The sequence below is a fragment of the Schistocerca serialis genome, chromosome 9 (genome assembly GCF_023864345.2).
Source record: "Schistocerca serialis cubense isolate TAMUIC-IGC-003099 chromosome 9, iqSchSeri2.2, whole genome shotgun sequence".
NCBI classification, from domain to species: Eukaryota; Metazoa; Arthropoda; class Insecta; order Orthoptera; family Acrididae; genus Schistocerca; species Schistocerca serialis.
This window is the reverse complement of record NC_064646.1, coordinates 83,721,160-83,735,463: the sequence shown is the minus strand read 5'-3', so window position 1 is coordinate 83,735,463 and position 14,304 is coordinate 83,721,160. Positions and strand designations below refer to the sequence as shown.

General features: G+C 44.5%; 1 protein-coding gene across 1 annotated transcript in view; it reads left to right on the top strand.

The window, feature by feature from the left end:
• The window catches only part of LOC126419350 (cuticle protein 19-like), a 539,484-nt gene that overhangs the window by 356,936 nt on the left and 168,244 nt on the right, over positions 1-14,304 (top strand). The window lies entirely within an intron of this gene.

Genomic DNA, 14,304 nt, shown 5'->3' with positions numbered 1-14,304 from the left:
GAGTTCATGGAGGCCAACGTATCGGTCCGCTGCAGTCTCTCTATCCCGTCCATGGAAGTTTGGTGAAACTGCTGACGGTCGTCGCGTGGAAAGTGGGCTGGCGCGCCATCATGCTGATCGTACAACGGATATGCAATGGTACATCCTCCAAATGTTGCACCATCTCGTCTTGCGGGAAGGCCAAGCAGTTGTGACCCGTGAGACGAGGAGGTAGAATACAGGAGCCAATCGGACGACCCTGGATAATACCACCCCACACATTAATGACCGATACGATGTTGACTGTGTGTCAACAGTGCGGCGCGTGCGACCACGACCACAATCGGCCCTATTAGCTTTGGAGGTGCGGGTTCCCCGAAGTAGTTGTTCCAGTCTTGCAAAAATGGCGCGTGAGTGACGGGCACGACCCGGAAATCGTCGTGCTACAGCGTTGTGCTAACCGACCGTTTCGTCCACTTTCACCGTAGATGAGCAACACGTCGATGTACTGAGAAAACGTGTGCTCTGCCATTCTGCAATGCACCGTCTTTGTCTATCACTCAGCGGCAACGGATGTGTCAAAGTGTACTGCTTCCCATCGTTCAAAGTCATTTATCATCCAAACGGGGCGTTCCCCGACATAGGTTTATTACAAAAAATTGTTGTTCTGAGTCTCTTCAACAACATCTATAACTGTGTAACAGCAATTAGTACTGTGGGTAATAAATGAATTAGTCATACAAAAGCAATATTTTGCAAAGTTGATGCTTGAAAGTTTCTTTAAAAATCATTATTAGGCTGATGGATAAGTTTCTATTTATTGATTTTGCATTAACAATGACTTTTCTGATATTGTCTGAAAGTTTGTTTGAAAAGTTGCGTCTCTTGCAAACAATGAATCAAAACAGAGGTCAGCCTCACTGCTTGAATCCTAAGAAAGTAAACTGAGTGGCCTAGTAAACAAAACTAGATACTGCTAAATTATCTTCAAAAATCTTAACATTCTGCTTCATACTTTTTTAATTCTCTGACATGAAAGACAAAACGTTAACTTATTTCTGATCGTACTAAAGGAATGCCCTTGAAATCAGAAATGTATCTTTTTTTTGTTTTTCTCTTTTTGGCTTACCTGTGACTCGAGCAACTGCTCTCTGGAAACTGCTGCTGCTGCTATAGAAAGCTGCTAAAAAGGCGGATCTCATCTACCGGGAGGCAAACTAACTACAGGTGAACTCCGTGTGGAATTAGCCCACGTAATATGTCTGCATGTTGAATTGCAGTTGTGAAACTTTATCTCGTGGATGACAAAGATTAGGAAATAGATGATGACGTAGTAAATTAGGTTAATGCTGATTTGTTCAAGAGGGGTATTGGCAGATTTAGAAAAGTCACTCTACAAAAGTATTCTTCATTATAACGAAGAATTGCAAAGAAATGTGATTCCAAAAGATGTGCGTTCATAGTAGATTACAGAAGTTGAGTTAATCTTTTCTGAACTGTCGCTAATGTTACGTACAAAGGAGAGGAGAAAGTTCTGTGTTGGGTACCAAATTGTTAAACTGGTATGTAGCTAGCAGCTCGTGCCCTATCGCCCTATTAAAGCAAAGAAAATTATTACCTTATTATGAAGTCTCTCAAAACGCTTCAAATGGCTTTGAGCACTATGGGACTTAACTTCTGAGGTCATCAGTCGTCTAGAATGTAGAACTACTTAAACCTAACTAACCTAAGGACATCACAAACATGCATGCCCGAGGCAGGATTCGAACCTGCGACCGTAGCAGTCGCGCGGTTCCAGACTGTAGCGCCTAGAACCGCTCCGCCACTGCGGCCGGCTACGAAGTCTTTATCAAATCACTCAAAAAATATCTATGTCTCGCAGTCAAGATATGAAATACCATACTATAAAATCAGTTTCAACAGTAATGGTAAAGTCATGACAGCGCGTCGCGCCACCGCCACACACTCACCCGCCCATGTTAGGCAAAATTTTTCTGCCTCACTGATGTAGCACTATCTCCGTCAGAGGGTGGTACGGGACTACAAGACCGGTGATGCTGTATTGTAACAAATCACCCCGGATTTTTCTTAAAATGGTAAAGTGTGTTCATGGTTTCAGTGCTACCCTCTCGGTCGTAGATCGCTGTATGGTTTACAAATGTGTATCAGATTGCAATTGCTGTTAGTGTCTTTGCATAATGGCTACGCAGAGATATTGTCGCATACATGCGCTGTCGCTGATAACGATGCGTGCTGTCGGAGAATTAAAAGAAGCGCGAGTGCTGTCTCTGTATCCAAGTTAAAAGGGAAACTGGTAGAGAAAAAATATCCAACATCCCCTTCAGGGATGAAGTACATTCCTATTTTTATCCTGTTGGGCCGATATTTCACACAACTCATTTCTACACGGTATGGAACCAAACTGATAGGCGAAGAAAAATAAATCAGTAAGCCCCAAATACGAACCACCTTAACTGGACGCACCTGAAACTACCGCCGAGGTGCGGCTATCAGCTCAGGCTGGGGAGTGAGTGCGCAGGCGCCTCACGTCGGGCTGGAGAGACGCCCGCGTCCCGGAATGCAGCCGTGTCTGGGCCGGCCCTAGCCTACGTGATCGGGAGCGGTCGCGGCGCGCGCAACTTACGGCGAGTGACGCAACGCCGCCCGGTCTCCGTTCTCCCGCGGACGGCCGCTGCCAGTACTGTACGGTACGGTACGGTACGCGGCGTGTCGCCTCTTGCGACACCAGCAACGCCGCTCTGAGGCCCACACATCAGGATGCGGCCGCTTTCAGGAGTAGACTGGGGCTATTCACTACGTCGGGCTGTCCTAAGCGAACCCATTTGGTAAAACACCATACCCTGCTGCGTGAAGCAGCCCGCAACTGCCTGCTGCACACCCTCATTCTGTAGGAAGCGCCGCTCCTTTGAGGCCTCTTTTAAGGGGCCGAAGGAGTGACAATTGCGTGGAGAGAGATCAGGAATACACTGTGGGTGTTCGAGTGTCTCCCACTTGAGTAGGCGTAACTTCTGCATTACCAAAGATACGATATGGGACGTGCGTTATCATGAAGCATCGTCACCCCTTGTCATAGATTTCCCGGACGTTTCGCCTTAATTGCACACCGTAATTTCTGAGCAATACTACACTACTGGCCATTAAAATTGCTACACTAAGAGGAAATGCAGATGATAAACGGGTATTCATTGGACAAATATATTATACTTGAACTGACTTGTGATTACATTTTCACGCAATATAGGTGCATAGATCGTGAGAAATCAGTACCCAGAACAACCACCTCTGGCCGTAACAACGGACATGATGCGCCTGGACATTGCGTCAAACAGAGCTTGGATGACGTGTACAGGTACAGCTGTCCATGCAGCTTCAACACGATACCACAGTTCATCAAGAGTAGTGATTGGCGTATTGTGACGAGCCAGTTGCTCGGCCACCATTCACCAGACGTTTTCAGTTGGTGAGAGATCTGGAGAATGTGCTGGCCAGGGCAGCAGTAGAACATTTTCTGTATTCAGAAAGGGCCGTACACGACCTGCAACATGCGGTCGTGCATTATCCTGCTGAAATGTAGGGTTTCGCAGGGATCGAATGAAGGGTAGAGGCACGGGTCGTAACACATCTGAAATGTAATGTCCACTGTTCAAAGTGCCATCAATGCGAGCAAGAGGTGACCGAGACGTGTACCCCATACCATCACGGCGGGTGATGTGCCACTATGGCGATGACGAAGAACGCTTCCAATGTGCGTTCACCGCGATGTCGCCAAACACGGATGCGACCATCATGATGCTGTAAACAGAACCTGGATTCATCCGAAAAAATGACGTTTTGCCATTCGGGCACCCAGGTACGTCGTTGAGTACACCATCGCAGGGGCTCCTGTCTGTGATGCAGCGTCGAGGGTAACCGCAGCCATGGCCTCCGATCTGATAGTCCATATTCTGCAAATAGTCATTGGATCTCGACCAACGCGAGCAGCAATGTCGCGATACGATAAACCGCAATCGCGATAGGCTACAATCCGACCTTTATCAGAGTCGGAAACGTGATGGTACGCATTTCTCCTCCTTACACGAGGCATCACAACAACGTTTCACCAGGCAACGCCGGTCAACTGCTGTTTGTGTGTGTGTGAAATCGGTTGGAAACTTTCCTCATGCCAGCACGTTGTAGGTTTCGCCACCGGCACCAACCTTGTGTGAATGCTCTGAAAAGCTTATCATTTGCATATCTCAGCATCTTCTTCCTGTCGGTTAAATTTCGCGTCCGTAGCACGTCATCTTGGTGGTGTAGTAATTTTAGTGGCTATTAGTGTATGTCAATTTATGAGTTTCATTCTCTTCTGCTAGTTCTGTTATTACAATTGCTGTGGCGTCACACACTATTTATAACACGTAAAATATGGATACATTGTAATCATTTTGTAGTTCACAAATTCAAGTCTGTGCCCGGTCGTTGTAAAATATAGTTCACGTCAAGGGAATAATTCTGATAGTAAAGGGTCAATAAAAGCGTCGATAAACCGTAGAGAAGAAATTCGAAACACAGTCAAGTTGAAATCTAATAAACAATTAAGACGTGGGGACACGATGTAAGCAAAGTAGCGACTTTCGTACAGCAATTTCGAAGCGTCTTGCACCAGCCCGGCGCCAGGATTTTGTCTCCGACTTGGCATCAGGGACGAGGTCCCTGCGACGACCCGCTTGCGCCGCCGTAGCAGACGTTAATACATTGCAGGATATTCACCTCGGTGTTAGATGACAGAGATATAGCGTCTGTCATCTAGTACAACCGCAAACACAGTTAACAAATTGAGGTCAGACTTTTATTTGCCTTAATTTTCTTCTTCGTGTGTTGTGTAAGACTACACCAGACAGAATGAAGCAAAAGGAAAAAAAAAAAGTGTTTATGAAACTCGTGACATACAGGACGTTTCACGTACGATACAAGCATTTTGTCTGGCATTTGGCGAAAAACCGTTACAAGGGAGGCAGTCTCCAATAGCTTACGAACGCTGTAGCCATGGTTTGGACTTGGGAATTGGTTTATCAGTTTCATGAAAGAAAAACATCGTGTGGATCGCTGTGTTCTTTTAATTTCGAACGGACTAAGAGATCATCTTTAGATATAATTCGGGAAAAGCGAGAATGAGATACTACAGTATGTAAATTAACTTAATGTAACACTGTAAGTAACACACTCAGGTAATTTTATAGGCCGCGCCACATTCAATGTTTTGCCAACTTAGATCATGAGATCGCTTGTCAAATCGAAGCTGATCATCATTAATAGAAAAATAGTGATCCAGACGATGTTTTTCGTTCATTGTACCAGCTGAGACTACGATTTGCTGAGAAATGCTACCAATTATCAGGTATCGGTTATAGCCAAATTAGACCAGGTAGGACAACCATCTTGGATGGAAATGCGAGATAATCTTAGCGCCATGTAACAGTACAGTCTGGAGTATCAGATCAGTGACACCTTCTGTCCACGAACTCAGACGTTATGGAACAACGGTAGAGCATCGACTGCACATTTGACATATTGTTGCCCAACGCCTGTTCGAAGATGGTTGTTACAGTCCGTGCACCACGGAGATCTTCATCCTGAAACGCTCCTCATTTTTCTTCAGTAAAGTGTAACTGAGTTTATAAGGATACGTGAAAACAACAGTTGACGTTTCAGCTGTACGATGAGCCCCTGCGTAATACTTGATTGTAAAATGCAATCAGTGACGCATGGATTATGGGACCGGTATTTTCCCATGAAGCCGTAATGTCCGATAGGTGTCTTAACAACATACTACAACATTATGTCGAGCCAAGAACTAAAGAAGAAAACCCACAGAGGAAATAGCAAGAGCACACATTGTCAATGCGTCTGTGACAGTATTAGCTCACTACCTAGCAACGAAAACGCCATCGAACTATTAATGTGGAGAGTCAGTGTAGTGATTGACAGACGGCGGAAGGAAACAGTAAGTAATTGACAAGGGCAGCATGTGGATGAGCTGCATCGTTTTCGGTGTATCCACACTGCAGTAGTCCATTATGAAAAGCCTAACTCCGGCCAAGAACTATTCTATTCCGCTGCGTTTTAGGCACTTCACTCAAATTTCAGAGGTGCACTTCGCTGACAAAGGAAAACATGCAATGTCCATTATAATTATCCGGGCTGTTATGCCGTGGTCGGTTGATGAATTCTGTGTCACACAGAATTCATCAACCGACCACCACGGCATAACAGCCCGGATAATTATAATGGACATGATATTTCCGGCCGTGAAAGTCTACATTTTAGTAAAACATGCAATACACAAACTTATGGTTTGGGAAATATCGTTGTAGGTCGTGCATATTTTAACACTTATTATTCCAACCAGATGTTTACATTTTTGCCAGATTTGCTTTTTCTGCTTCTGTTTGTACACTTCATGGGTTAAGCGCTGATCCTCTACCCCCTTCAAAAATTGTCTTTCTTTCGTTTTTTTAAGTGGTCTCTTATGAATCAGCCTTTTGTCCTTAAAAATTTCAATTTTGCGTTGTTTTTGCCAGATAATACCTGTTTTGAACCTACTAGTCATAACTCTACTTTAAACGCTATTCTTTATTCAGGGGCTGAGTCTTGGAGTATTCCGATCCATTAACCTTCAAGCATTGTACGCAAATGAATTTTGCAGATCGGTTACCTACACGCACGGTAGAACAGACACATCTCTCTATTCTAAAGTAGTGTTTTAATTTCGGCTCTAGTTGTTCGAGCTGGGGTACTTGGCGTGTTAGCGTAAAAACAAAACAAAAATTACCTGTGTATATTTGGTGTTGCTTAAATAAATAGTGTTGCGGTAACCCACCCCTCATCCGCTGCCCCCCTCCCCCTACCCCCTCTTCCAGTGATTCCTCTAACAAGTGGAACCCAAGGAATGACATCGCGTTCCTTGTTGTTTGAAAGCATCACTCTCGATTGTAGTTACAGGCATAAAACATGCAATGAATTCTTACAGTGATTAAGCATTGATACGTGAGCAACAGTAACGTGAGTAAACACCGGGAACAGCGAAAATTTGACTGGATTGTCGAAAGATATTGTGCACCAAAGATTTACTTTTACTTAAACACAACTGACAAATATCTGGGCGGCTGCCACCGTCGAAGGTTCGAGTACTCCCTCGGGCAAGGGGGTGTGTGTTGTCCATCCGTAAGTTAGATTAAGTAGTGTGTAAGCTTAGGGACCGATCACTTAAGCTGTTTTGTCCCATAAGATCTTACTACAAATATACAAATTTATTTACAAATATCTGGGCGTAAATCGGGGGAAAATACACTACTGGCCATTAAAATTGCTACACCAAGAATAAATGCAGATCATAAACGGGTATTCATTGGACAAATATATTATACTAGAACTGACATGCGATTACATTTTCACGCAGTCTGGGTGCATATATCCTGAGAAATCAGTACCCAGAACAACCACCTCTGGCCGTAATAACGGCCTCGATATGCCTGGGCATTGAGTCAAACAGATCTTGGATGGCGTGTACAGGTACAGCTGTCCATGCAGCTTCAACAAGATACCACAGTTCATCAAGAGTAGTGACTGGCATATCGCGACGAGCCAGTTGCTCGGCCACCATTGACCAGACGTTTTCAATTGGTGAGAGATCTGGAGAACGTGCTGGCCAGGGTAGTAGTCGAACATTTTCTGTATCCAAAAAGGCCCGTACAGGACATGCAACATGCGGTCGTGCATTATCCTGCTGAAATGTAGGGTTTCGCAGGGAAGGGTAGAGCCACGGGTAGTAACACATCTGAAATGTAGCGCGCACTGTTCAAAGTGCCGTCAATGGGACCAAGAGGTGACCGAGACGTGTAACCAATGGCACCCCATACCATCACGCCGCCTGATACACCAGTATGGCGATGACGAATACACGCTTCCAATGTGCGTTCACCGCGATGTCGCCAAACACGGATGCGGCCATCATGATGCTGTAAACAGAACCTGGATTCATCCGAAAAAATGACGTTTTGCCATTCGTGCACCCAGGTTCGTCGTTGAGTACACCATCGCAGGCGCTCCTGTCTGTGATGCAGCGTCAAGAGTAACCGCAGCCATGGTCTCCGAGCTGATAGTCCATGCTGCTGCAAACGTCGTCGAACTGTTCGTGCATATGGTTGTTGTCTTGCAAACGTCCCCATCTGGTGACTCAGGGATCGAGACGTGGCTGCACGATCCGTTACAGCCATGCGGATAAGATGCCTGTCATCTTGACTGCTAGTGATACGAGGCCGTTGGGATCCAGCACGGCGGTCCGCATTACCCTCCTGAACCCACCGATTCCATATTCTGCTAACAGTAATCGGATCTCTACCAACGTTAGCAGCAATGTCGCGATACGATAAACCACAATCGCGATAGGCTACAATCCGACCTTTATCAAAGTCGGAAACGTGATGGTACGCATTTCTCCTCCTTACACGAGGCATCACAACAACGTTTCACCAGGCAACGCCGGTCAACTGCTGTCTGTGTATGAGAAATCGGTTGGAAACTTTCCTCATGTCAGCACGTTGTAGGTGTCGCCACCGGCTCCAACCTAGTGTGAATGATCTGGAAAGCTACTCATTTGCATATCACAGCATCTTCTTCCTGTCGGTTAAATTTCGCGTCTGTAGGACGTCATCTTCGTGGTGTAGCAATTTTAATGGCCAGTAGTGTAGTACAGTAGTTGTGGTCACCTGGTTTCACAGCTTAAAAAAATGGTTATCCACAAAACGTTACGAAATGGGTATCGTCCGATGTTCCGGAAGCAATTATGAGGTTGAGAGGGCAGACAGAGAAAGAAATGCATGCCCTGGAAGATGGCGGCATGCTAGCCAGCCTGCACGCGGCAGACGGCCAATAGTTGCAGACCGCAGGCCGGCGGGTAACCACTCGATCGCTTGAGTTTCAGGGGTAATTTACGGCTCGCAAGCGCAGGGCGTCACGATTGGCTTGAGGTTCGCACAGCTCCTACGGGTGCGTGAGCTCTCGGTACAAGACTTTCGCCAACATTACAACTCGGCACGAAGGTGTCCGTTATGGTGGACAGCGACTGCTGGACGAGTACGTTACCTAAAACAGATTTTTTTACTGTCCGTCTTGACTGCTTTAATTTTCTTTTAAATGACCGGTTTCGGTTTAGCATGAACTATCCTCATAACTGCAGATAAAATAAAATAGCTAAACATCAAATGCTCTACGACATACAACGTGGCTATTTTATCACACATCAAACACCAAATGCTTCGCAACGTACGTCATTATATCGTTTTCGAGAGTAGCGCGTCCACCTCCTTAACAAAATTTACGTTCGTGGAGGTATGTTCCGTCAGTGTAAATAACTGAAGGCAGTTTGTTTATTGACATATGCGTTTCGCTTCTTTTATATGTGAAGCATCTTCAGTGGCCTGTAATACATGCTTCTTTTTATAAATAAAATAAACGTATTATGTGGTAGTTACAGTATGTTGCTATGTTACATTTTGTCATGTTTTTCACTTTTTTAAGCTTTGCATCAACATTTGTAGCACAAATTTTGTGATGTGAAATTATCGTTCGGCGTTACTTACGATCTCCAGCGATGTTAGCTCATGTCTGTGGTCCTGGAGATGCATTCATTAGTCTCCATGCTCCAGTTGGCTGATTTCCACATTTGATTCAACACATCGCATGCATCACTCTCACTCTGCGTTTTGTGTTCAACATGTGTGTGTCTTCGGTGTGTTGTATTGCCAACTGTCGCTGTGTGCTGATCTGTCATGATTTGTTTGTGTTGCGTGGTTTGATATTTCTCATTTGTTGTGTGTGTGTGTGTGTGTGTGTGTGTGTGTGTGTGTATGTGTGTGTGTGTGTGCGTGAGAGAGATAGAGAGAGAGAGAGAGAGAGAAAAGAGGGGGGGAGGAAGATTCTTTAATTGTTTATTCTTGTTACATTTCGGATCTCTGTTTGTCATTGTTTTGGCGGCTAGCATCAGCTATTGCTTGTATGGATTTGGTCATGCGGTTCCAGACTGTAGAGCCTAGACCCGCTCGGCCACTGTAGGTTTGAAACGGATGCCTGTATATGGAACTTGGGTTTCTGTGTGCTGAGATTCGTCGTCAGCCGTTATAGAAAGAAGATGGAGTTGCAGACTCGGTCTCACGGGCCCTACACTGACGACTAGCGCCATCTATAGGGAAATTCCAGTTTCGTTCTTCTACACCTGGTACAGGGAAAAAGTTCTTAGTAAAAATTACAAAAGTTCTTGACCGATTTACTTCAAATTTTTGCACGATATTCTGAAAAACATTAGTACGAACATGGGCCACATATGTTTTTAATACACAAAAGTATACTTTGTTAGCAAAATTGTATATATATTACCAACTTTAAACAACGACTTGCCATTATATAGCAGAATAAAAAACAACACCTCCAGCTGTATTTGCTTCCCCACTCCCTGGCACGTCTGCCCAGCACCCCCCCCCCCACCCCTCTTATGGATCACCATCTTACATTGGCTCCTTTCCCCCCTCCCCCTTCACTTTTCCTCTCCTTCCCCCCCCCCTTTTTTTCCCGTCATCTGACCAGTTTCCCCCCACCTGCTCTCGGGTGTGGTATGTCATATTTGTGCCAACTTTTTAGTGCAGTGTTTAAGTGAGTGTTCAGTGTTGTGCGTCTTTCCACAGTGTTACGAACAGAAATCATGCTGTCGCTGGGTGTGCATTTTAAATCTCTTGCGAACAGAACCCAGACTCTCGCCGTGTTTTCTCTAATTGTCTGTCTATTATTTTTCTGCTTCCTGTGTAATTTATTAGCATCATCAACCCTGTGTTTTATGTTTTAAGCTCCAGAATTTTCTGCCATTTTACCTTTAAGTCACCGATTTTATCGCCAACTGTTATTATTTTTTTATTATCTTCATCTTTTTAAAACAAATTCTGTAGGCTGAAGAGCGGCGTAATAAGCTGCTGCCAGCCCGCCCCCTTTAAGGGGAATCGAAACTCAATAAAGGAAAAAAACAAAAACAAAAAAAGCTGTATTTGCTGGTTTATTTACATGCAAGCGATTTCGTTGTTACAAGATGCCGTGTTCCAGGTTTCTTTGTGACTCTGGATGATCTCATTGATGGCGGGAATCATCATCATACTTTTTGTAGAAGGTCCAGTAATCTGCATCGGTCACAAAAGTTCTTACCGTTACTACATATGGCAGATGTTGTCCCAGTATCCACCAGAAGATGGATGTGCGGAGAGCTCGTTCTGGTTCGCTGAGGGTCGGCCTCGCAGATGACTGGCACCTCACGAGACGGTGACGGCGTAATGCGGGTACCGTACTACATCTCCGAGATCGTGCACACACTAGGCTCCCGGCGAGTCATGGTGTCAAGGACATGGCATAGCTCGCAGAATGGAATATCAGAACGGGCGCAGTAACTCTGTCACAGCAGACAACTGCTAGAAGTGACCTGGTACTAACGCAGCTCCCTACTGCCTGTCGCTCGCAGCTAATTCCAAGATGACAACTGAGTTACCACTTGACCTGGCCCAAACTGACCGTTAATGGCCTTGAAGGCAGTATTACAGAAAGGCAAGTGACAGAGCACTGAAAGATCTAAGTCGCAACAAGGCGATTCCAGTTTACTACATCCCCTTAGAATTGCTGTGATACTTGAGGGAGACAGTTGTGAACAACTGTTCCACGTGGGCTGGAAGATATATGAGACAGGATAAATACACTCAGACTTCAAGAACACTGTAATAATTACTTTCCAGAGAAGGAGAGTGCTGACAGATGTGAGTACTGTCAAATTGTGTATTAGTGAGTCATAGTAGCAAAATATACAAGCAAATTATTTATTGACGAATAGAAAAATTAGTAGAAGCCGACGTCAGGAAAGTTCACTTTGAGTTCAGGAGAAACATAGGATAACGAGAGGCATTACTGACGCTTCTAACAAGCTTAGGAGACAGATTGAAGGAAAGAAAACCTTTACGTTTATAGCACTTGTGGGGAAGAAATTAAACCATTGGAATTTGCCTATGATATTGTAACTGTCAGAGATGGCAAATGACTTAGAGCAGTTAAACGGAATTATCTTGAAAAACACCAATGAAAGTAAAACAAGGGTAATGGAATGTTGTGGAATTAAATCGCGCGATGCAAAGGGAATTAGATTAGGAAATGAGACACTAAAAGTAGTAGACGAGTTTTGTTGTTTGGGCAGCAAAATAACTAACGATGGCCTAAGTAGAGAGGATATAAAATGCAGAGTGGCAATTAGAAGAAAACCATTTCTGAAAAAGAGAAAATCATGAATATGGAATACAGCTTTAATGTTATGAAGTATTTTCTGAAGGTATGTGTCTGAAATGTAGCCTTGAACGGATATAGAACGTGGATGAATACCAGTAGAGGCCGAAAGAGAATCTGATGCCAAAGATTAGATTGATTCATAAAATAAAATAATGAGGAGGTACTTAATGGAAATGGGGGAAAAGAAATTTGTTACAGAGCCTGACTAAAAGAAGTGATTAGTTGACAGTACACTTACTGAGGCATCAAAGAATTGTCATTTTTGTATTGGAGGGAAGTGTGTTGGGGGTAAAAACTGTAGACGGAGACCAAGGCTGGAAGACGGTAAATAGGTTCAAATGAATCTAGGTTGCAGCAGTTACATCAAGACACATGGATAGGACAGACGGGCGTGGAGAGCTACATCAGTTTAGTCTGCGGCCTGAAGACTACATCAACAACAAGAACAACGTCTGTATACTCTTCTTATCTCCAGAGAAGCTGTTACTCAAAGGAAGGATTCCCTTAGCCGCACAATTAGAGCAAACCACACTTTATGCGTAGTCATGATAATGTACCTAGAGTGGGATCGACTTTTCGACAGGCAGCGTAGCTCTGTGGAAGACTGTTCGTCAGAGAAACCAAGGCCCCAAGTAGACTCCGTTCGCTCAGCCGCAACAGGCACCGATATGACAAAGTAGAACATCGAACCCGTGTGCTGAAGCACAGTTCGCAATTCCTCCAATATAAGACACCGCTGCGAGCACGGTCGCTGCGCTTAATTCGTCGTACGCCAGTTGCTCCCTCTGGGCAAGGAAGGTAAACACATGCACCCGAATCTAGCAAAGCTACATTAGAACACACATTATCGATCCCGCGCACTCGTACGGATTAGGAAACATTTGAATGACCAACTAAAGGGTGACATTATATAAGTGGAACCGAGAAATGTCAGAAACGTAAACGTGAAAGAGGAGATAGAAATTCTCAAAAGGGAAATACGAAAGGATAGTTTCAATACAGTGGAGTCAGTGAAGTAAAAAAAAAAAAGACATAGATTTCTGGTCAGAAACGAAAAGCTGCTTAAAATGGTGTAATATGAGTAGGAGTCGTTATTAATAGGACAACAGAAAAGATATTCTTTTATATCTCTGACGGTGGGTATCGATCACTGTCAAGACAACACACGGCGTCCCTCGAGTGCATCTTTGATAACCGGCAGCCATTTCAGCCACGATTTCTCCATGGAAACGGCGTCCTTACGCAGTCTCCCGATGCCATTAGATGGCCCTCGATAACCACTTAGCTCCTAATGTTCCGTATTACTTTCAAGTATTTTTAAGAAACCGATTATACTAATATGAATATTGGTGTACTTAATCGTTACATAAGTACTTTTTTTATCTTATTCTACTACGAATATATAAGTGATGAATTAATTCTGTAATACTTTTACTCATTACTCACGGCGCGTTGCCGATTCCCGTAAGAGTTCGGGCACTGTTTGTGCATTCGCACAGAAGAAGAAGATGGTCAAGTGGCCGGTGAGACTTAACTATATATATATACTAAGATGTATCTGTTCTTTCGGACATGTAATGAGTATAATGGGCGGGGGCACTACGAATGTAGTGCGGGACAATACGTTGAGAATGTGGCTTTCGCGGGAGGCGTGCCAGAGATAAATCCCTGCAGTCGCGCTATCCTCTGTGTCCTCGGTGGCTCAGATGGATAGAGCGTCTGCCATGTAAGCAGGAGATCCCGGCTTCGAGTCCCGGTCGGGGCACACATTTTCATCTGTCCCCAGTGACGTATGTCAACGCCTGTAAGCAGCTAAGGTTGTTCATTTCATTGTAATTTCAATCTAACGGGCTGCTTGGTCACCGATGGTATCTGTTCTTTCAGACATGTCCGAAATAACAGATACCATCTCAGTAAATATATAGTTACGGCTCACCGGCCGCTAGACCATCTTCTTCT